At 53.0% G+C, this 24,198-nt stretch overlaps 1 long non-coding RNA gene across 1 annotated transcript in view; it reads left to right on the forward strand.

Annotated features, from left to right (window-relative positions):
• Positions 1-6,213: 6,213 nt before the first annotated feature.
• The window catches only part of LOC309814034, a 73,210-nt gene continuing 55,225 nt past the window's right edge, over positions 6,214-24,198 (forward strand). The window contains exons 1-3 of the long non-coding RNA XR_014295590.1: positions 6,214-6,431; positions 11,058-11,172; positions 16,907-18,078. This is a non-coding gene — a long non-coding RNA (uncharacterized lncRNA). The remainder of the gene's footprint in view (positions 6,432-11,057; positions 11,173-16,906; positions 18,079-24,198) is intronic.

The following is a 24,198-nucleotide window of genomic DNA, read 5'->3' on the forward strand; positions in this document are numbered from 1 at the left end:
TATATATTTCTCATGGTTCTGGAGGCTGGACATTCAAGATCAAGGTGTCAGCAGGGCTGGTTTCTTCTGAGGCATCTCCTTGGTTTGCAGACAGCATCACAGCACCATGAACTTGGCCAGTGAGGATACAAGGTACATAATTGGTGGCATGTGTTGGGGCTCGATTGTCTATCAGAACATGCTGTGGTTTTAGGTGGTCTGACCATATATTCACTGCCCAGAACATTCCCATTTTCTGCTTTTTGTCCCCATGTTATTATTATAGGGTCCCCCTTCCTCTTAAAAGTGTTCCAGTTTTGGACAGTAAATTCTATGGGCATCCTAGTTTTGGAGGTCCAATAAATAATAATAAAACTGATGGTCTCCGTGTTAAAAATGTTAGGGCTATCATTTTCTAGTCCTGGCTTGAAGTCTGAGCTCTACATTATTCCCAGTTAGTTTCTTGGCAGATTCCGGTGCTAAGCCAGACTCAGCCTGTCCTAAGGTCTCCTCCATCCTTTTCGTAAATGATCCCATGAGCCTTCGACTTTGGGGTTCAGCTTTAGCTGGGAAGAGCCTTGTCCTGGTCTTTCCCAGCCTAGGCTGGTATATTCAAGAAGTGGTCAGCTACTTTCTAATTAATTCCTCCTCCCAGGATGGAGTCTGTGCTGTTACCTGAAGTAGGCTGCATACCAGTCTGTTGGCATATGCTGCCCACCTGGAAAGGGTGGGCAGGATTGTATAAGGCTGCATCACAACATGTTGTGCAGAATTTAAACACTGGGTATAATGTTCAGAAAGCATGCTGGCAATGCAGACTGAATCAGACTTAATCAGCATATTTGCTTTTGCAAAAATGAAAATACTGTGTCCTGTGTAGCGCTGACAGCGATCGGCCCCAATTCTCCCTTTTGAGCTTGGAGCGTTCCTACAGCTTCTCTACCAAGTTCTTCCCAAGTTATAGAAAGAGAGCCATCTCTCCATATTACTGCTGTTTTCATGTACCTCGAGTTATGGTCTTCACTTTCAGAGTCTTCCGTGTCAGCTGGTTTGCACACTGCCTTCAAGTGCACTTACAGTCTATGGGCTGACTTTGTTCTCAGGCCAGACTGGAATCAAGCTATTCTCTGTTGAATTCATAGTGCCCTATATTGTAACCGATACATAATTTCTCCACTTTAAATGCCCCATCAGGGAGTTTAGATTATTTCTCTGCCTCCTTCCTTCTCCTTTAAGCTCTTTATCTGTGGATTAGAGATTATCCTGGTCATGGCCAATAGCCAGCAGCCTAGCGCCAGTGCCACCATATTACAGAGAAGCGTGTCCAAGTTATGATGGGCAGTTGCACTGAATGGAGGCTACGGGCGTCTTTAGGAGTGTTCAAAAGTTCCCTTTAAAATTCCACCAGACCGGGGCTTCCCTGGTGGCGCAGTGGTTGAGGGTCCGCCTGCCGATGCAGGGGACACGGGTTCGTGCCCCGGTCCGGGAAGATCCCACGTGCCGCGGAGCGGCTGGGCCCGTGAGCCGTGGCCGCTGAGCCTGCGCGTCCGGAGCCTGTGCTCCGCAACAGGAGAGGCCACAGCAGTGAGAGGCCCGCGTACCGCAAAACAAACAAACAAACAAAAAACATTCCACCAGACCCCCATCTAACTCCTTAATCTTGGCTAAATTAAACTGAGTATTGACTACGGAGCAATAAGAAATATTAAGACAATATTATTCTACTAGTTTTATGCCTCAGAGTATCTGCCCCTCAAAATAGTTGATCAGTTTATATTTTTAAATGAATAAACACATGACCTCATTCATGTGTTTAAAGCACTTCAAAAAGCTTTTTGTTATGGAAAGTTCCAAACGATTATTTTAAAAGGTAGAGAAAATAGTGTAATGAACGCCCATGTACCCAATATCCCACTTCAACAACTACCAACTGGTGGCCAATATTGTTTTATCCTTACTTCTTCCATTCCCCTGCCACCTACATTGTTTAAAAGACAAATCTCAGATATCATATAATTTCATCTGTATTTCGCTATGTACTTCTAAAGATAAGAACTCATTTAAAAATATAATACCATTATCATACCTACAAAATTAACAGTAATTTTTAATATCATTAAATACTCAGTAGGTATTAAATTTTCAATTATCTTAAAGATGTCATATTACTTTAAAGTCATTTTTATTGAGGTGCATTTTTCATGTAATAAAATGTACCTATATTAAGGGTGCAGTTAAATGAGTCTTGACAAATGTACACACTCCTGTAACCACCATCATAGTCAAGTTATAGAACATTTTCACCACCACAGGAAGTTCTTTCATGCCCCCTGCAGTCAATTTCACCTCCTCTTCCCATCCTCAGCCCCAGGCAACAGCTAATCTGCTTGCTTTCACATTTATATGGGCATAGAAATATAGGAATATAGATACATATCTATCTTTTTTCTGGCCACTTAAAACATTTACTGCTAACAGTTGGTTCTCAGCATTTGATTATGATGTTCCTTGCTATGGTTTGTGTTTATCCATCTTGTGTATCACTGAGCTTCTTAGACCTACGGATTTGTTGTTTGCATCAGAGATGGAAAATTTCCAATCGTTATTCTGCAAATAATTTGTTTTTGCCACTGACTCTCTGTCTTCTTCTTCCTGGACTCCAGTTACATGTGTATTTGACTACTTGATATTGTCCCACAGGTTGCTGAGTTTGTGTGTGTGTGTTTTGTCTTTTTTCCTTTCTATTTATTATTTGAATATTTTCCATTTCAGTGTCTTCCTGTTCACTGACCTTTCTTTTGTAGCATCAGATCTGATGGTACAATTGTCCAATTAAATTTTCCCAACAAATAATGTATTTTTCTTCTCTAAAAGTTCCATTTGATTCTTTTAAAAAATATTTTTCTTATGTCTCTTCATTATGTGCATGTTTTCCTTTGAGATTTTAAGTATACATATAAGAGCTTTTTAGAAGTCCTTGTCTGCTGTTTCTAACATCTCTGTCATTTATGGATCTGTTTCTTTTGATGGATTTTACTTCTTGTTATGGGTCATAATTTGCTGCTTTTTTGCATGTCTAGTAATTTTTGATTGGATGTGGGGCGTTATGAGGTTTAGGTTGTTGAGTGTTTGGATTTTGTTTTCTTAAAGTGTCTTGGAATTTGTTTTGCTAGAAAATTAAGTTACATATTTCTGATTAATCCTTACCAGGTTTGTATTTAAGCCCTTTTTAGGGCAGTTCTAGACTAGTCTGTACTTTAGGGCTAAGTTAACCCTATTACTAAGGTGTGCCACTTCTGGCATCTCTACATATTGCTCTGGGTGTTCAAGCAGGAGTGTCCACTATGGCTGGTTAGAATCTGCATCCCTCCCAGCCCTGTGAAAGCTCTGGGAACTGTTCTGATTATACTTCTTCTTCAGTTCTTTGTCCAGCCTTGTAGAAATTTCCCCTGTGAATGCACAGATTTGGATTCAGCCAAAGGCTCAAGGGCCCCCATGCAGATTTCTGGAGCCTTTCTTTGCACAGTTCAGTTCTCTCTGGTACAGCCTCCCTGAACTCTGATCTGTTTCCCTCAACTCAGATGTGGAGTTCCTCTTGGATGCTCCTGTCCCTTTGCTGTTGTTTTAAATTTGCTTTCAGGCAGAAATCCAGGAGATCGTAAAACTCAGCTTCTTTGTTTGTTTTTCTCCAGGATCAGAGTCATATTGTTTGATATCTTATGTCTAAAAACGTTTTTATTTATGTTTTGTACAATTTTCTATTTGTTTGGGGGAGAAAAATAATCTGTACTGGTTTCTCCTTCATGGCCAGGAATTTAAGTTGTAATTTTAAAAAACAGTTTGTATACTTGAATTGGGATTCAAATAAAATTCACACAATTTGATTGGCTGGTGTGTCTTTTTGCCTTTTTAAATAATTAAGTCCATCCTTCACCTTCCTCGCGCTCTCTTTTTTCTTCCCTTTTCTTTTGTTGAAAAACTGGGAAAATTTGTATGTTGAGTTTCACGCATCATTCTGGGTTTCACTGACTGTGTTCCCATGGTGTCGTTTAACTTACTCCTCCATACGCATTCCCTGGTAACTGGTGATTGAATTGAGAGACTCGATCAGATTCAGATTAGTTTTTTTTTCAAGATGACTTTAAAGATGTTGGTTGCTTTTCCATCAAGCGGCACATGCCTTTTTGTTGTGTTAGCAGCCACTGATGCTCAGTAACTAGACTAGGACATTTCATTTAATTTGTTGATCTATCATAGAGACTGGGCCTCAGCAAGGATGAATTTCTAGACTGAGCAAATGGGACTATTATTTCTAGCCGTGTGCTTGTTTTCAAAATATCAATTACAGTGACAAATTGGAGCTCCAGTAAAAAGTGGAATGTTTTTAAACTTGCTCAAAGAAAACTTGACCCATTTTTACAAAGTGGAAGGAGGCCAGCCTGAATTATATCAGTCTATACATGTGACTTTCAAAGTTGTGCTCTAATTAAAGCTGGGCTCAAGCAGTGCTGCCAGGGGGAAGGCACCCTTTCTCTGCAATGTGAGGCAAGAATGACTTTCCGGATCAGTCATAAGACAAGGATGCTTCTGTGGTGCTTAAGGGCATGTTAAAGCTTTTTCAAGTGTCAATTTGTTTAAATATGTCCTTTCCTGGTAGTTTGTGGGGATGACATATTAGCTATGAACGTAGGATTTTCTAGGTGAAGTTGAATATCTGTCCTAGCTCAGATACTAGTTGACGTGATACTGTTTATTTTTACAAAGCACTTTCCACTATGCTCTTTCATTTCTTCTTCCTCAAGATTTTTCTCGATATTAGCAACCTAATTTTGTAAGACATGGAAACTGGGGCACAGAAGACCCGGGACTGGGAGAAGCTCGTTCAGCTCCTGGCCTCCGCTGTGGTTGACACCCTCCCACCTGCCCCACCCCATGCCCTGGAACACAGCCAGAAGGTTCTCCAGTCTCGCCACTCAGCACTCCTGTGCAGAAGAACCAAGGCCGGCATTTCCCTATAGCTTTTGGGATAGTGATCGCAGGTCAGGTGTGCGTGTGGTGTCTTGTTTTGAACTTCCTTTCTCCATGGTGTCTCTGACTCTCCGGAGCATCTTTCCAGGTGTTGGTTGATCGTCATTAGTAAGCTCGACAAGCAGAGCGTGCAGGTGTGCTCCCAGAGTGGGCCAAGCCACACAGCAGTCCATCTGCAGCCAACCCCTGTCCTTCTGGAGTGCTCCCAGGATGATTTGTATATTTGGTGAAGCACAATATTGGTTTCCCAGGCTCCATGTGTTTATCTTGGGAGCATTGCCGTGTTAGTGTCCTTCACCCATCACACTCCAGATACCCCTTAGCGGGTGACCTCCTCCTCTCCAAAATATTTGTTTGGTGTGGGATGTTTGGTTTCGACTTTCTGGAAGGTACGTTTTAAAGGATGCTTCAGCCATTTCAGCTCAGGTGTGCTGACAGCCGCTTAGCGTCGATGTGACTGACATTTTTTCCTGCCACACCGGACCTGATATTCTTGGCCTCTTTGTCTCATGCTCCTCAGGGAAGTAAAGTTAAACTTTATCTTCACTGTTCTTATAGAGCTGCAGCCACCAGACATCCCAGATTTGGGCAAAAGCCCGATTTCAACTCTTCTGACTAATGGTCCACACAAATCGTTGAGATGCTGTTGGGAATTCTGTATATTTCCATGTTGAATCTGTGTCTCCTGGGCTGCCTCCTTGAAGGTAGAAATGGACAGAAACATCTTTTGTAAGGTCTCATCTCCTGTTGATTTGAAAACTATTGTGGTTGGATTTTACCGCAGGAAATTATTTTTCTAGTCTGGGTTACCCTGAGACCGAGGCTGGAAGAGAGGCTTGTAGGCAGGCGGTTTGTTTGGGAAATGACGCTGGGGAGCAGGAGAAGGGAGGAAAGGAAGGGAAGATCCTACAAGCTGCCTTACGGCGGGAGACCGGCCCCCAGAGGCCTCCCCGGGTGCCTGGAGGAAGGCGTCTTGGAAATGCCTGCCTTTACCCACGAAGGCTGGAGCCTTCCTCCGTGGCTCTGTCTCCTGCTGGTCGGCGGCGGCCCAGTGGGGTCTCTTCCTGTGCCGGTGCCCAGAGGTCCCAGCAGGCACCCGAGAGACCTGGCCAAGCTGCCTGCTCAGAGCTGGTGGCAACAGTGGCTGGAAGGGGAGGTGGGCTGGGGGGGCTCCAGCGGTGCCCGCCAGTGGGGTTGGATGTTTTACTGGGGCAGAGGGAAACAGACGCCCCACAGGTACCTTTACATGAAAGTACCTTCTTCATTGTTTACCAGATCTCCATCCACGTTGAGACGTGAGTCACGGTGAGAGACAGCGCCTGCCCGTATGCAGCTGCCCACGGCCCCTCCTGAGGCGTCGGTCTGCGTCCCGTTTCCAGTGTCCCCCTGCCCTGGAGGGGAAAAGGTGGCTTACTGCGAAGAAGGTACGTTTCTTTCTTTATTATTATTATTATTTATTTTTATTTTTATTTGTTTTTAGAAGGTGCATTTAAACCAGCACAGTTCTGAGGGCCTGTCGTTTACCAGGCCCACGTCAGTTCAAGCAAATCATGCGTGCTTTTCAGTATTCTCTTCATCTTTTATTATCTTAAAGGGTATTGAAGGATTGGTCACCAGAATTGTGCGCAGGGCCTCCTGCGAATGGGAATGTATTCAGCTGGTTGTACCCACGAGCCTGTAGCCGTGAGGCCTCAGGGCGTCCTGACTCACAGAGAAGGACAATCTCATGTTGCCACGGAGACCGGGCGGTTGTCATCTGGACAGGAGCGGGCGCGGGGCTGGGGCAGGGGAGGCTGCCCTGTCTGCTTGGAGTCCCGTGCGGGGCTGGAGGTCGGGGCCGTGCCCTCCTCTCTCTGCTTAGACGTGCCTGCCAGTGTGGGACGCTGTCTGTCCACTTGAATACAGTGGACGCTCATCACAGTCTGTGCGGACGGGGCGGGTGGGGGACCCTGGGGTGTGGGTCTGGCCGAGGCCCCCACCCTTTCTGGCCCCGTAATCCTGTCCAGTTGCCTCCTGTCTCGGCAGCTCTTTCCTCACTGGGGGAGTAAGAGTCATGGGGAGGATTAAACACGAGCCTGCTTGGAGACAGTCAGCTTAGCACGATTGCTTGGTGAGCGACGAGAGTGCAGCGGGTCAGCACGTAGTGCCTCCCAGGCCCTGGCCGGTTCCTGCATTTTTCCCTGAGGAGGTTGTGAGTCAGGGAGCTTGACCTGCCCACCCCCAAGGCCTTGAGCAAGTTTAGGCTGCTGCCAGGACGGTTACAGGGAGCTTGGAGACGCTTTCTGGGCCAAGGGGCTGCCCAGACTGTCCTCGTGAGCCAGGGACGTGTGTGAGCCGAGGCGCCTTTGGATGGCAACCCTGGCCGGCATGTGGTGCTCCCCGCTCGTGGCCCCAGAGTGTCCGAGTGGGTTCTGAGACCAGGCCGTCGGGGACGTGTCCGCCTCTCTGCTCTGGTGCACCGTGGTCCTGTGTACGCTAGGCCCCCGCGAGGCTGGGGGTCAGAGGCGTGAAGAGGGGCAGGCTTCTGACCTTCCCCCACCGGCTGGACCGAGTCCTCGGGAAACAGCCCCTTCACAGACTCTCTCACGAGCTCACCACACGCTCAGCCAGGGTGGAAGGAAAGCTCTCCTGCTCCGGTCTGGGCGCCTCCTGGGTCAGGTTCTCAGCTGATGTGGGGTCACCGTTGCCCTCTGGAGGCTGTGATCTTGTGGGGACGTGCACACCCAGAGGACGTGGCTTGAGGGTGCTCGGACGGCAGCATGTGGAGGACAGTGTCATAGAGGCCGGGGGCCCAGTGTCCACCGGGAAAGGGCCTCTCGATCGGGTGAGTTTTGAGAGGGTTTTGGGAAACTTTGCTACCGCCCTCACCCGCGGGGGCAGCTGCAGACCTGGAGTTTGGGAAAAGAACGGGCAGGACACGCTTTTCTCCACCGCGGGCGGTGACCAACCCGGTGCCTTGCTGTCTGTTTGGCTGTTTTGGTTAGGGAGTCAGCAGCCAACGTGCAGCATCTCATTCACTCTAGCGACGCCCCTGTGGGCCTGGACTCAGCGTGTGAGGATGGCCAGCTGCCCAAAGTCAAGGGGGTGGGGGGGGTCTTGGCCCCGGCTGACCACAGAGCCCCCAAGCTTTACACCAACGTCTCTTGCCCGACACCTGCCGGGACGCGGCCGGGTCTGTGCACCAGGCGCCAGCATGGGCCCCTCCTGAGCATTTTTACCCATGGTCACTTCACATCTCCATGCTGCCGCTGGCCTGCGTGTCGGCCGATCGCCAGGTGCAAATGCAAAGCTGAAAGTAAATCAGGCCCCTCCAGCGCACAGGGTCCCCTCTGAGAGCTTCCTGGTCAGCGTGTCACCGGGGCGATGTTCCTGCCTGAGGAGGAGAGGCACGGATGTGTGTGTGCAAGTGTGCACACGTGTGCATGCGTGTGTATAAGCACACGTGTGCATGTATATGTGTGTATGAGCACATGTGCCTTAGATGCGTGTGCACATGAATGTATGCATGTGTGTACGTGTATGTATGCACGTAGGTGTGTGTGTGTTTGTGTATGCATGTGTGCCCATGTGTGTGCATGTGTGTAGGTGTGCGTGCGGGTGAGTGTATGTACGTGAAGGACTGGAGGGAAGTCCAAGTGCTTGGAAGCGTGCGTGAGGCGTTACTGGAGCCGCCTGACTTCTGGCCACTTTCCTGCCATTGACCAGCTGATCCAGTCCCTTAACTAAACTGTTTGGAGGTTAGTTCCATCAACGGTTAAACACAGGGATTGGACTGGATTTTCCCAAAGAAGCCTCGGTGATTCCTGGTGGAGGGCAGCTCAGAGCAGTCTCGAGCTGGCCTTGCCTGTGGCTTCTCTCCGGGATGAGCCTTCCTTGGCGTCTGTGCCCTTGAACTTGGGGTGTGTGTGGTTCACGTGCCAGCCCTTCTTGTAGGTTTGTTCTCATCCTCCATCTGGGCAATGCTGGTTTTGGCTGCGTTTCCCAGCTTCCTCCTAAGAGCCGTGATGGGTTTTACCTCCTATCGTGCGGCCCCGAGGGCTGTGGTGCCACCCAGTTCACAGGTGAGCTGAGCTATGGGACAGCCCCGGGGACGGGCTGGAGGGCGGGGGGCAGCACCCGCTTGTTGACACCAATGTGACCGCCCTGGGGAGGACCGTGGGCACCCAGAGCCTGGGCCTCCAGGCTGCCCAGCGAGCGCTCAACCCTGACTTAGAGCTGCCAAAATGGGACGCTTGTGTCTTCCTGACCGAGGGCTTCTGGGCGGGGGCAGTGGCGGGAGGCTGCCTTGGGGGGTGAGAGCTGATGCCTGGCTCCCGTCAGGAAGTGGGGACCAGGAGCTGTGCTGCTTGGAGGGTTTGGGGGAGACCAAGGACATGACGAGTGCAGAAGGGCTTGGCAAGCGCGCGGCCAAGGGCACGGCGGCCAGGCTCTGGCCAGACGCACCTGGGCTGCATTGCACTTCGGTCAACTGTGCGTTTCGTCCTTTGCAACTACTCGGGCTCCAGGTGTGGTGGGAACACGCCTTCCAGTCTGAAGAGCTTTGGGAGCAAGAGCAGCACTAGGGTCGGTGGAGCCGAGGCCAGAGGCGGGGTGAGGGCGAGCCAGGAGGGGCGGCTGGGAATTGACCAGTATTGATGGATCAGATATCAGCTGGCGAGGGGGTTGTTTTGGTCCCGATAGTGAATTAAGCGGATCGCCTTTCTCATCTGTCTTCCAAGGAGTTCTGATGTATCTGGGATCTGCTTTGTAAAGTTTAACTCTGCCACCCTGTATAATAAAAGGCAAAGGCAGAGGCTTCTATGGCCACGGGACGGCTCTGGACCAGCCCCTGGGGCCTACAGCTGTGGGCAGCAGACAGAGGCAGCCTGCAGCCCTCCAGCTGGGTCGTTGAGCTCAGGCGCTGTCCTGCGGGGCGATTTTGGAGACACACAAGCTGAAGTTCTAGGTTCCTAGCAGGGCAGCCAGGTCACAGCAGCTTCACCCTCCTCCAGGCACCCACGAGGCCTCCTCTCTGCTCCACGAGCTCCGTCTCTAAGGGCCCCGGGGGTGAGGGGGGGTGGGCAGCGGGCCATCTGCTGAGGCTCGGGTCCCATGAGGCACAACGCTCAATGAGCGTTTCCAAGCCACCGTGTGACGTCGTCATCGTTTCCCCATCTTGCTGATGAGGACCCTGAGGCCAAGAGCCTGGAGCAACTTGCCACGCGGCCAGACGCCCGGGTGGCGCCCTGAGGCCTGGCCTCTGACCGCCCTCCCACCCCCCTTGGCATGTGCCCTGCTTTCTGGAGGATGGTCTGTCAACAAAGCTTAGTCTCTGCTTCAATAAAGGGAGATTTAAGTTTGGGAATGAGAAGAAGAGGGTTAGCTCCTCTGGAACCATCCCAAGTGACAAAAGCCACTTCTTGGGGGGGGTGGGATGGGGGGTGGCAGAAGGGACAGAGAAAGTCCTGGAGGGGCAACTCAGCAAGAGACCCAACAGAGCAGGAACCGCTGGCTGCTCCGGCGACTCAGTCCGTCTCTTTCTTCCTCCCTCCCCCTGCTCACTGCCGAGCCCCTGGCTCGGTGACTGAGTCACCAGTGAAATGTAACATCAGCTCAGCCTGCCTGCTTGTGATCCTCTGTGCGTCAGGGGTCCTACATCAGGCTCATTCCAGCCCTCGCTCAAACCCCTACACTGAGTGTAAACAGAAGTGAAAGTTGTAAATTGGGTGTAAATACATTCCACAGAGTAAAAGTCAGTAGCCAAAAATGACAAAGAGTTTATTATTCTTAATATACGAAGAGTCATTGCTAATTAATAAGAAAATGATCAACACTCCAATTGTAAAATGGGCAAAGGGCATAAACACATAACAGCCCCAGCTAGAAACATCCCTAGAAGAAACACAGAACCAGCCTACTGGCATCTGGAGGTAAGTGGAAGCACAGCCCCGCTCAAGGACATGGCTGTAGAGGCAGGTCTACCTGGACTGAGTTCTGGGGTCACTATTTATCGGCTCCTTGACCTTCGGCAAGTGAAGCTCGCTAAGTCTTTGTTCTTCTCTGTGAAACAGGGGCAGCGGTACCTGCCTGCAGGGCTATCGTGAGGGTGAAAGAGAGGATTCCGTGAGGAGCCTAGCACAGTGCTCAGTGCACAGCACGCTTTCTTCATCACTGCTCACGGTACAGGTGCGTTGATAACGAACGAGCCGTGTTCGTAAGTTCACACCTCACTGAAATCAGAGACAGGCGACGGAAACAGCAGTGGAATGTTATTTGTTACCTATCAGGTGGGGAACAAGGTGGAAGGATTGGTGACAGCCCCTGTGGGTGAGGTGCTGAGACAGTGGGACCCGGCACCCCCCCTCCACGGAGCGGTTTGCTGGTTTGCACTAACGCCGGAACCGCAGACAGGTTTTGGCTCTTTATTCTGCTAGAAATGAACCCCATGGAGGTAATGGGACCAGTGCACAGTGATGAATGTGTAAAGATATTTATCCTGCGTTGTTTGTACGAGCAACAATTCAGAAGCAACTGTAAATGGATCAAATTAACATGTTTTACACCTTAGATTTACACAATATTATGTGTCAACTCTATCTCAAAAAAAAAATTCAGAAGCAACTTAAACGTCCCTTAGCGAGGTTGATTAATAAATTGCGCTTCCTCCGTACGAGGGAATCCTACACGACCTCTAACAGCATAATGAAGTGTCCTAGCCCTCCACTGGCCATCATGGGTGAAGCTCTCTGACACTGATGGATAAACAAAGTGGGTTGTAAAGTAACATCTTCCTGTGTCTCCATTTGTGTCCATCCACCTGTTCAGAAACAAGTCTGGAAGGATGCACCCACTTGAAGATGCTGACATTCCTTTCTTCTTGGGAACTAAGTTTATGATTTGATTTTTGTGTGTCTATTATCTTTCACTTAGAAAAGAAGAAAGGAATGGATTTTTTTTTTTTTTGTCCTTTAACAGCTTGCTCTATAAACAGAGATCTGCATGTTGATTTTGCTCATGTAAACTGACTAGGAGTTGTGGTCCAAGAACACATCATCCTAGCTTTCTTCCTTTTCTTTTTTCCTTGTTTGTCATTCAGAAGCGTTTCTTCATTCTTTAGTCTATGACTCATGCAGGAAGACGTGAGAACCAGTGTTTGGCAAGATCTTTCCATGCAATGGAGAGAACCTCAGCCTTGGCGCCAGTAAAAGGCAGGCACGTGGCCTTGCCTCTCCACCCTCGTAGTGATGCGGCTCTGCGGGGGTGGGGTGAGCTGGACCGACCCGCCAGCATCAGACATTCGTCTGCTGTCACACACAGTAGCCCTGGGGCTAATGGCAGTAATGAGACAAACTTCAAACCTCCTTTGCTTGTGCTGCTGAGAATCACTGCACAGAAGTACCCCTGAGGCGTCCGCCGGACTGTTACCCAGCTGGACACTGAGGGGCCTGGGAGGATGCACCACCATGGCTCCCAGACAATCCCCTCACCCATCTCTTCCCCTCCTGGCTTGAACTTCCCACCGTAAACCGGACGTTCATGGTGCCCCAGTCAGCCTTGTTCTGTGCCGTGTACAATGTTTCGCAACCGTTGCTCCATTTGAGCTGCCCAGAGCCCCGGGGGCAGGCAGGGCAGGAGTCGCCATCATCATTTTGCAAATGAGGAAGGAGCCCAAAGAGATCTGGGGCTTGTCTGGGGACACACAGCACGGCCAGAACTGACTGGGTTCTCTGTCCCCACTGGTTTTGTTTTCCTCCCTGTGACTTCATGGCTCTTCAGAAAGCCATTGCTATCATGCTCTGGGGACCACCCGAGATCTGCCCTTGCGTTTCCTGACTGAGACACACAGTTTTAAGCTGTGATCCTGCACGCGCGCGTGCGCGCACACACACACACACACACACACACACACAGAAACAGAAGTTTCAAGAAACAAAGCTTAACCTTTCCATCCCACGTACTCCATGACTCAGCTGTTTTCTAGTCTTTTCATTCCATTCCATCCTAGTCTTTTTCCAAATAGGAAAAAGACTCAGTAACTTGATTTTGTGACCCCTGGGGACGGTCCTCTGGCTGCCCAGTGAGGCAGGTTTGGGATTCCTGTGAGCAGCTCCGTAGGGTGGGCTCCCGGGTCGGGGTCGGTGGAGCCAGAGGGGAAGGGCTGAGCTCGCCGTCTCTGCAGGACGGAAAGGGGGGCTGGGCAGGGTGGGTGCAGACGGAGGCGGGCAGGTGTGGACGGTGCACCTCTAGGGCTGAAAGATCCGCTTCCTTTTCCTGCCCCCGCCTTCCTTTGCACGAGGATCTCCCTGGTTGCCTGGAGGCCTCTCGGCCCTGTCTCCTTTCCAGTTTTGGCACAGGCAGCCTCTCTGGGGAGGACTGGGCAGGAAATGCAGCTTTCCCACCCCACTGCCTGGTCAGGGCATCACGGCCACGTCACCAGCTGCTGAGGGTCCTCACTGCAGCCGCGTCCCCTGGTGACTAGACCAGGGTCTCCCTGGAGTTGCCGTGGGCCTTCAGCAGACTTCGGGCCAGGGTGCCCTTGAGCTGCACCCCGACAGAGAACCCACCCGTCCCGGGACGGGAAGCCTGCAGCCAGGCTCTTCATCTTTCCTGGTTGGAGATCGTTCCGAGCTCTGATGAACCTTACAAAACACGCAAACGCACACACATGAGAAAACGGGGGGTAAAATGTCTCGTGTTTCACAGATGCAGAAGTCAGTACCTGTCCAAAGCCAGGAAAGGGCTGTGGACCCAGAGGGTCCTAAAGGCTGAAATTCAACGAAGGTGGTGCTAGAAAGTGAATTCGCAAGGAAAATTCTTCCTTGCCAGCTCAATTTTATCTAGATTTTCCGATGAATCTCACTGTTGGCTTTGGGCTTCACAAAATCAGCCCTCTTCTTTTCCATACTCTTCCCTAAATTTCTAGCAAGTTTTCCTCGTATGTTAGGCTGTGTATCATTTATGCTGGCACCCGATTATCCCCCATCCACGCTGCAGGAAGAGCTGCCTCCAGGAAGGCTGCCTGGAGCTGGCCAGGCCCTGTCTTGGTCCAAGGGCTCCAGCTTCTTCTTCCTCTTTTGCTACGTCACCCCCACTAGCTCTCGATCTGGATCTGGATCTGTCCAACGGGGTAAGAATACCCTCCCAGAAAGTTACTGTAGGAATGAAACGAGACTGTTCATATAAAGCATTCAGCATGATGTGTAGCACCCAGGAAGTGCTCAGTAAATGCAGCCTGTGATCATTGGCCACTGCCGTCACTTTGGGACTCTGCGTGAGCTGGGTCACTTCGTCCGCATCAGTGTCAGGCTTTCCCCTTCCTTCAGATTTCTGGTGTGTGTGGTTAAGCGTTGAGGGCGCGTGTTTGCGTTTCTAACCACAGCGTTAGACTTGGACTCAAGCACTGTGGTCCCCCCGTGCTGAGAACCGGCTGGCATCTCTCTCGTGTGGTCCCACGTCAGGCTCAGAGCAGCACCAGAGGTAGGGCTGCTGCCCTGGGACTGCGATGAGGATGCTCGCGACTGCCGAGCTGCTGGAGTCTCGTGTCCGAGCTGGCGCCCTTCCTGCTGTATTGCTGGGCTGCCTTCAGTTCTGCTTTTAGAGGAAGGGCCATTTGATCTAAAATTTATGGTTTTACATGAGTCTTTCTGAGCACTCGCAGTAAATCTGAGCTGCTTCAACCTCATTGTTAAATTGGTCCCTTGTAGCCTTATTTTTTGTTGCAATGAGTGAAAAAGCTCCTTTGATGGATGAGGACAGTTGTAGACTCTTAGTATTGTTACATAATAATTTACACTTAAACAGATTTATCACTTCTGATTCTGGTTTCTGGTTTAAGACACGGCAAAAATCCATGTCTTCATTTAAAAATTATGTGCTTTCCATAGACTCATAAGAAAACGTGCGTGGCTGTTGTCTGGGAGCTTGAGAGCAGAAATCGCTGTGTGTGCCTTCTGTGTCTTCTTAGATCCTAGGGCAGTTTAGATGCAGAGTAGACAATAAATGCCTAAGGCACTTAGAAAAGGACCAACTCCCAGTTTGTATGAAGTGGTGGCCAAGTGATGAACACCTGAATTTAAAAGGCAGAGCAGCCAGGTCAAGGGGGCCAAAGCCTCAGGACTTGCAGGGCAGCTGGTCCCTGTCCACCGAGGGCCTCCCCAAAATACGGCCTCTCTTCTTGTCTAAAAGATGTGCTTTGGGAATAGTCAGCAGGAAGGAGAAAACTAACCGCTACAGTCAGTGCTTTGGTGGAGGAAGGTTCTAGATCACAACAGGTGCCTGTCATTGGGGTGAAGTGTCTGAGGCGTGAGATGTACGGCTGGTCAAGGGCTCCTGGCTTCCTGCCGGTCAGAAGATTGGTGGGTTTTGGTCAGTATTTAATGACACAGAACAAAAGCCACAGACAGGCTATGAGGAATCAGAGCATGAGTGATTGGGTTGCAGAAGGTGCTGTTTTCTATTCTGGTCATTCTCTGTGCCCCCACCCCCACTGCCCCCTCCCCCCTCCCACCATCACAGACCAAATGCAGGAGGGAGAGTGATACATATGTCCCCAAAAGCATAGGCAGCCTTTTCTGCTTTAAAAGAGTCAGCATGAGTCACTCATCAGGTGACAAAAGTTTAATTTAGAGAAAACAGGGGAAATAGCAATAGTTTCCTCACAATTTTGTTGCCCATATCCATTAGGAAGAAGATGAGTTATCAGTGCTACAAAACTCAAATTAACAGTGATTCAAACCCAAAATGCTTGATGTGCCCCTAAAATACTGGAAGATGGGCAGTCCAGGGCTAGCACCGCTATTCCACTAGGTCCTCAGAGGCCCAGGTTCCTTCCTGCTGTCTGTTCTGTCACTCCCTAGGCTTCATCATCCACAGTGGATGCTTGTGCTCCTGCCATCACACTCACATTCCAGCCAGCAGGAAGGAGAAAAGGGCAAGGAAGGGGGCCTCTCTTCTTTGCGTGCAGGATTTCCCAGGAGGTGCATACAACACTCTGCTTGAACCCCATTGACCAGAATGCACTCACGTGGCCACACATAGACAAGGAGGCTGGGAAACGAAGTCCTTACTCAGGGCAGCAGGGGCAAAGGCCAGGGAGTCCTAGCATTTAAGGAACGGGGAGAACCTCTACAGGGGTCCAGCATCAGCTTCTGCCACGCTGCTGCAGGGACTTGATGGCTTAGGCAGAGGGGGGCTTGGAGGGTCCCACGTGAAGCCCTGGATGGTAGATTTCAGTAACCTGGGCTCCGTGTTGCAGAGCTGAAAACCCGGGTGACTGACTGGTGGGCTGGGCCACTGCACTGGAGTCGATCTGGAAGACGGGGAGAGGGAGGGACAGGACTCCAGGGAGACGGCGTCTGGGGAAGCCGTCTTCGGTGGTTAAGCAAATGTTCTGGAGTCACTCTAAACTTGGACTCACGTCCCAGAGCTGCTGTGTGATCTTGGGAAGTCGCCAATCTCTGGAAGCTTCCATGTCTTCATCAGCCCTGTGGGGGGCCTTATATCCACCCCAGGGCTGTGAGTGGGGCTGAGGGGTGTAACGTGGGGTGAGGTGGATGTAGGTGTTCAGGAAACGGTGTCCGTTTTTACAGCTGGCCACCTGGGAGCAAAGGTGGGCCTGACACCTGGAAGGGTCGCCATCAGCCTGGGCCGAGCTGAGCTGTGGGCTGTGGGGAAGGAAGGGCCGGGAGCGGGATCTGCTGTCTGGTCTCAGCTCCTGTGCGGGTCCCCTGCCGTTGGAAGCCGTTGGCTCATGGTTTGCAGGGTCCCTGCAAGCCCCAAACTCCTTGGACTCCTCATTCAATGCCGGTCAGCCTAGCACAGCTGCACCAGGCAGTGTTTTTGATGCTGACACAATTCAGTTATTTTAAAAACAGTTTCCATAAACAGAGAGAAAACAAATTGTGTTTTACTTGCGTTTCAGGCTTCAGTAAATACTGACAAGTGCTCGCAGGTAAGTTTCTGTGATGGAATCTACCACCTGTTCAGACTGCACATCGCGGGCACACAATGGACTCAGGCTGGACGCGACACAGCGAGCAACACGGGCACCCGGAGGTGAGAGGTGGGGCGGGTCAGGATAGGGAGAGGCTGTGCCCGGCTTCCCTTGGATGCCAGGACTCTCAGGAGACAGTTGCTGTGGAAACGTCAACAGCGTGTTTCTGAGAGCGATTTAATCATCATCCCCAGCACCAGTTTTGTATTAATAGCCCCGACTGAGGGTTTGTATCCAGCCGGGAGAAAGGAGTTCTGATGCTTCCCTCATTCTGTTAGGAACCTGTGCCTTTGGGGAACGCGGGAGGGAAGAGGAGAATCCTGTTCTCAGTCCAGCGCACTCACTGGAGTCCCAGGGGCCCTGCCAGTTGTCGACATGGGGGACCCAGCTCCGGGCTTCTGAGCCAGTGGGTCTGGGAGGGGGCCTGGTTCTCACCAAAGGGTTTCCGTGCGTCACCAGGCTTGGGGACCACGAGGTGAAACCATCGAGTCATCACACCCCTCCCCTGGCGCTGCTGAGGGTCATCGTTGAGCACACCCACCCCAGTGCCCCCATTTCATGCCAGGGTAGTTCTGGGTCCTCAAGTTCCCTGGGTCCCCTGCACAAGGGTGCTGCTTCCAGGGTTTCTCAAGCAGAGTCTTCTTTGTCCTCAGAAAAGGGACACCTGGGAACTCGTTGTGATGAATTTATAAGCCTGCTGGGACGCAAGGAAGGCTGAGTGCGCCTCCCTGGGTGGAGGACGGCCCAGAGCAGCTTCCCGTCCTCTCCCTCCAGGCCCGTCTAGGCACGGAATGTTCCAGAATTGTGCTGCCCTGTAAGCAGCTGCAAGCCTTAGGTGGTTCCTGGGTGCGTGAAGTGCAGCCGATGTGGCTGAGAGCATCTATTTTCATTTCACGTCACTTCAAACGTGCATCTAAACAGCCCATGGGGCTGGTGAGCAGGTTAGGACAAAGGTCGGTCACGGGGTCTGTCAGTGCCAGGCCGCCGGGATCTGGACTTTGTTTTGCACAGAAAGGGGAGGAAGCTGAAGCTTCTGGACTGAGTGCAGGGAGCTGGGGGTGGTGACCAGGAGGAAGGCTGGAGGTGGTGGCAGTGACCAGGTGAGTGACAAGGGGAGGGACACGGGGGGCATTCAGGGGTGACGCGATCAGGCTTAGCGCCGGGAGGTCCACACTGGTTGGGCAGCTGGGCCAATAGCGGGCGTGTTGAGTCAGGAGAGAAAACCTCAGGATGCAAAGTGATTTCGTGGGAACATACATCCAGCTGCTTTTGGATGGCAGCCTCGCTGTTTGCCAGCGGATATTTTGCTTTCAAGGCAGAGATGACGCAGGCAGCGTCAGGGGCCTCCCGGGACGTGAGGTCCATCCTCACTCTGCCCGCCCACATGGGGGCGGGCTTCCCCTCCGATGGGCGGCCTGCGGGTGGTCCCGCACCCTCATCAGACCCCCTCCCCTCCTGGCCCGAGGCCCGAGGCCTCATCCCCAGAGCTGAGCGCCCACAACAGAGCCTCCCCGGGCAGGACCCTTGATGCTTTCCCCCACCCCGGGCACCACTGAGCACACCTGGGTCCTGGGGCAGGTCCAGAAGTCGAGGCGGGGGAGGACCCATTCCCGCCCTGGGCAAGTTCATCTTCTGATGCGAGACAGGTGCGGGGCCTGGCCCAGGGCGGGGATCCTGCGTGGGGCAGTTTTGCCCTCCAGGGCCCGAGTCGCAGTGACCCCTCGTGCCCGGGGGGTGTTGAGGGAGGCTCCTTGGGGGGCTGCCTGTGAGCTCGATCGGGGGCCACGTTCCGAGTGAGAGACAGGGAGCCGGCAGTGAGGATGCTGCGCACGGGGCCCAGCGCAGGGCGGGGGGCAGAGGCGGGGGTGCTTCCGGGGAGGTGGGGCGCGGCGGGGGAGATGGACGGGGCCCCCGAGGAGAGGCCTGTGTGTGGTGGACACTGGGGGCGGGCCCTGGTTTTGAGCTCAGGAGCGACACGTGCTGCTTGCCTGTTTGAGGTGGTGCAGCTTCTCCCCCGTCACAGCCGGAGAGACTTTGCCCTGGCCGGCCCCTCTACCACTCTCCATCCTGAAACGGGTGTGGTGTGCGAGATTCCTGGGGAGAACGAAGCCTTGTAAAGTCCTTGGAAAACTGTAAGTGCTGTCTAGAGATCACCGCTGCTGCCAGTTAAGGAGTTACAGCGGCAATTACCTTATTGCGAGCAGGCTGGCTCCTGGCCCCCCAGTTAGCCAAGCAGCTGGCAGGAACGCTTTGCATCCAGGTGCAAATTTTCCAAAAGCTCAAAACAGAATGTGTGGAAAAGTGAGGCGAGTTGAGTTTCTTTAGAGTTGGCCCTAAATACCTGCGCACGCCCCGCCTGCGGGGTGTTCTTTCCCTCCCATCATTTATGTACGACTTGCTTATTCCACAAACTCGGGGAATTCTCAACCTGTGAGCGAACAGCCGGAGGAGGTGGTACCCGATACTAGAGGTTGCTGTTATCTTCCCGTTTTGGAGAGAAAACTGAGGCAGGGGGCGTCCAGGGGACTCAGGCTGCTGCCCAGCCGCCCTGCGCCCCGCTCCTCTCAGCTCGCCCTCCGCCCTGTCACCTCCTCTCGGCTCGAGCCGGCCCAGGACCCCGGTCTGCCTCGGTGTGGCTGCCTGCGCCGTCATCCGCCCCTCGGTCGCTTTAGAAACGTGTCCGTAGCGAGCACCTCGTCATCCAAGGGCCTCCTTTCCGGCCACCGGCGAGGCCCCCGTGGGGAGGCAAGCGGAGGGGGGGGCCCTGCTCACTCTGCTCCCCAGCTCGGGTGGAGCCGGAAGACGGGGCCTCCGCAAGCTCTGGATGGGTGGGCTCTGCGCCCAGCATCTCCAGACATGGGCGCCCAGCGGCCCCTCCTTCACGGAACTCCCCGCCCGGTGGAGCGAGCAACCGACCAGCACCCACTGGGCCAAGGGACCAGCACCACGGGGGGAGGGGCCTCGGCGCCGAGGGGAGGGGCTCTGGGCGGGACCCACTGAGAAGCTCGACCCGACTGGACCAGCCGTCGTGCCGGGGTTCGTCCCCGGGAGGGGCACCGCACCCGTGCACGTGGGGCCCTGGTGCCTGGCCTGCCCAGTGGGCTCACCGCGAACCGCGTCTCAGCCCGAACGACGGTTTCCTTCACCTCACGTGTGCTGAAGTGTGGGGTCCGAGGACCCGAGTGCAGGGCTAGCGGTGACGTGGGGGAGGCACGGGGTCGGCCCTGGGGGCTGCGGTGACCCTGGCTCCTCCCTGAAGGGGGCGGGGCTGGGAGCCCCCTGCGGAGCCAGGCCCAGCCTTATCTCCGGGGTCCTGAGTCCTGCGCAGGTATGCGGGGGTCAGTGCTCCCCTTTACCACGTGCTCCCGCAGCACTTCTGTCCCCGAAGGACCCGGCCGAGGAGCTAGAGGTCCTGGCCCAGCATCCCTGCCGGGGCCGATGCTGGGGCGGATGTGTCCTGGTTCTGGGACGCCAAGTCAGAGCCCCTGGTGGTGCGTTCCTCTGTCACGTCCACTTCTGGGGATATTTCAGGGTGATGCCATTAGTAAATAGTAAGCCATCGAGAAAAACCAGGGTGACATTTAAGCTGTCTGGTAGCTTATTCTTTACAGTCATACATCTTTCCCTCCAGACACATATGCAAGAAATGAATTTCATTCCACTCATAGGAATTCCTATCCACTCATAGGAATGACTGGATCTTCTAAGATTTCTGGATTCAAGAATGAAGAAGCTTAGCTCTGGGAGAGCAGACAGGTTCCTGGGAAGGTGCAGGCTGGTTGGATGTGTAGATGCTGCCATGGGGCTGAGCGGGGCCGAGAGCCGTGTCTGGACCTGAAGGCCCAGTGCACTATCACGGTCCCTCGCAGCCTGCCCAGCTGGGGGGCGGGTGGGGGTGGGCTGGGCCCTGTACTCACCGACGCTGGGCCTGCCTGAGAGTAAGTGTGTGTGTGTGTGTGAGTGTGTGTGTGTGTGAGTGTACGTGTATATAAGTGTGAGTGAGTGTGAGTATGTATGTGAGTATATGTGTGTATATGTTCATGTGAACGTGTGTGTATGTGTGAGTGTATGTATGTTTGAGTGTACGTGTGTATAAGTGTGAATGTGTATGTGAGTGTATATTTGTGAGTGAATGTGGGTATGTACATGTGTGAGTGTGTATGTGGGTGCCTGAGTGTACATGTGTGTACATGTGTCTGAGTGTGTGTGTATATGTGCGAGTGAATGTGTGTATATGAGTGTATGAGTGTGTTGAGTGTTGGTGTCCACGCCTGTTTCTCCCGTGCCCGCCCCGGGACCTTTCTCACCGAATCCCACTCTGCTTTGGGAACCTGGACTCTCTCCATTGTATTTATGAGGAAAAGAGCCGTGAACAAAGGGTGTCGGGCTGGCGTGGCCCTCTGTCCACACCCTGTGCGAGTGCAGACCCCGTCGCTGACTCTCGCCGTGGGCTCAGTGGGGATCCCCTGCCGCCGGGGTGGGAAGGCCGGTGGCCTGGGCAGGAGGTGGTGGCTCAGGCTGGATCCCCCACGGATGCCACCCTTTCCCGGCAGGGGCTACCCTGGCCCTGCGCTCACACAGGATGTCGTGATGTCCCCCCAAGTTTAGAAGCCATTGGTGCCTGGGCAGGCTCGGGGAAACCCTCTTTGCTTTCTCAGCCGAATGACTTCCAGACAACTCGGCTCTTATCCCTCAAAGTTCCCTTTGGTGGAGCTCGCCGCAGAGGCTTACTGCCCACTGCGCCCACGGTGCAGCCCCTGCAGAGGCCCATATTCCAGAGGCACTGCGCTGCAGGCCGACCTCCTGGCCAGACAATGACTAAGGAGCAAATTACATAAAGGCCCGCATGGGCCTGCGCTGCTCCAGGCCCGCGACTCACAGCCAGTGTGTTTGTGCTGCATCCATAGGCAGAGACTCTAAGGAAACCCTTGGGAGAGCAAGAATTGTGCAAGATGCCAGCCACAGAAAACCTCTGTCAAGAGGTGATGACTTCCCGGCTCGAGACGAGGCTTCCACCCCTGTGGCCTCCGCGCAGCCCCCAGGACCCCTCACCAGGGCCCACGCCTTTCACCAGCACCGGCAGGTACAGTGTCAGGAGGCCAGGATGATGGTGCCCATGACCTCTTTGCAGGAAGTTTCTAGTCTTTAATAATAGCTGATGCTATTTTAAAAAATTATGGTAAAATACACATAACATAAAATTTATCATCTCAACCGTTTTTAGGTTCACAGTTCAGTCATGTTACGTGCATTCCCGGTGTTGTGCGACCATCCCTGCCGTCATCCCCATTCTCCCAAACCGAACCTCCGTCCCCATTAAACACGGACTCCCCACCCCCTCCCCCAGCCCCGGCACCCACCCTCCTGCTCTCTGTCTCTGTGAATCTGATTCCTCCAGGGACCTCATATACGTGGAACCACACAGTGTTTGTCTTTTCCTGACTGCTTTATTTCACTGAGCATCGTGTCTTCAAGGTTTCATCCATGGTGTGACCTGTGTCAGGATTTCCTTCCTTTTTCAGGGTGAGTCGTACTCCACATTGTGTTTATCCATCATCTGTGGATACACACTGGGGTTGTCTGGGGGACATCTGTATTCCTGTTTTTCTTAACTTTAATGCCGCTTCTGGAACCAGACATGTCATGTGTGTCAGGCATGTCAGGCGGGCAAGATGTATCAGCATGCCATGTGTGTCATGCACGTCATGCGTGTCAGGCAGGGGCCGGCAGAGTGAGATGTGCTCCCGACACCTCACTGCGGAGCTCAGTCCTCTGTGGACGGCGCTGCCTGTAGGAATCCTGCCCGTCCATTACGTCAAGTCTGTTCCACCCGGGCTGCGTCACGGCTGCAGGACAACTGAGCTGTGACGCTGGTCCCCGCACGAGGTCAGTGCTGTGGACTGAACATTTATGTCCCCCAGATCTACACGTTGAAGCCCTCACTCCAGTGTGGCTGATTCAGAAGCAGTGTCCGTGAGGAGATGGTAAAAGTAAACACGGTCCTGAGGACAGAGCCCTCGTCCGGCAGGGCTGCAGCTCCTACAAGAAGAGGAAGAGACGCCCTGGCTTTCTCTCCACCATGTGCGGACACGGTGGCGGGACGGCTGTCACCAGGGATGGCATCAGCTGGCACCTTCCTCCTGGATGTCCAGCCTCCAGGACTGGGAGAATTAAATTTCTGTTGTTTAAGCTGCCCGGTCTGGAATATTTAGCTCTGGTGGCCCTAGCAGCTGGGACAGTTAGTGACCTGGGCGAGAGGCTGCAGGTGGGAGGCCGCTGCGTGTCCTTCAGTCATGCACACAACCTCGACGAGGAGGCTGGAAGCTGTGAGTCCTGAGGACCCACGGCCCCGGGCCTGCCACCCCCTCCCTCACTGCCAAGGGCTGGGTCCCATTGACCAAGACTTCTGTGCAAATACGGTGACTTCATTTGGAATGTCTTTGTGATTGTCGAAATGCACAATCCTTTTCTCACTCTTAGGGAGAAATTTAAATAGTGTCATAGGCTGACTGGTGGCAGTCGGGGCTCAGTTAATTCATTAACGCCTCTGGGAGAAATTGCTTATTTCCTCTTGGAATACACTGCAGATTTGCGTTGTTCTAACCTTCCTTATTATTTTTTCTCATAGACCAGCAGTGAGATTAGCATTTTCTGAGTGAATGGTGGGTGGAGAAAGGCCGTGAGCCACATCCTCAGACATCTGGGCTGTTTATAAAACTGGCCGCGGCTGGAGCGGAGGCCGCGCTGGGTCTTCCATCACCACCTCCCAGCAGCAGGGCCCCCCAGCAGGAGGGGCCAGGGATGCACTCGCCCCTCTGGGATGGCAGCTCCCAGGTATTTGGAGGGAAATGGCCTCCGACACAAGTTTGAAAATGCCGAGTTCTGCAGAGTTAAAGGGGCTTCTCTCCATCTTTCACCCACTCGTGCATTTTGCACTTCCACTGGACGGTCCCCGTGTGCCAGGCCTTGTGTCAGGCCCTGGGAAGGGAGACGGGGTGGGTCAGGTCCCCAGACACACTTACCAAGGAGACCCTCCTCCAGGACCTTTGCTGGCTCGCGGGTTTGTGGGTGCCCCTTGGAAAACATAGCTGCCGCTGAGGAAGATTGAGGTGAGCAGGAACCCGGGGGTCACGGTAGCAGCTGTACCTGCCCTGCAGGTCACACGTGCCGTCTCCATCCTCACGACCGTCCAGAGCCAGAAATGCCCCCATTTTCCAGGT

Source organism: Mesoplodon mirus (assembly GCF_964341445.2).
Source record: "Mesoplodon mirus genome assembly, chromosome: 12".
In the NCBI taxonomy this organism is placed as follows: Eukaryota; Metazoa; Chordata; class Mammalia; order Artiodactyla; family Ziphiidae; genus Mesoplodon; species Mesoplodon mirus.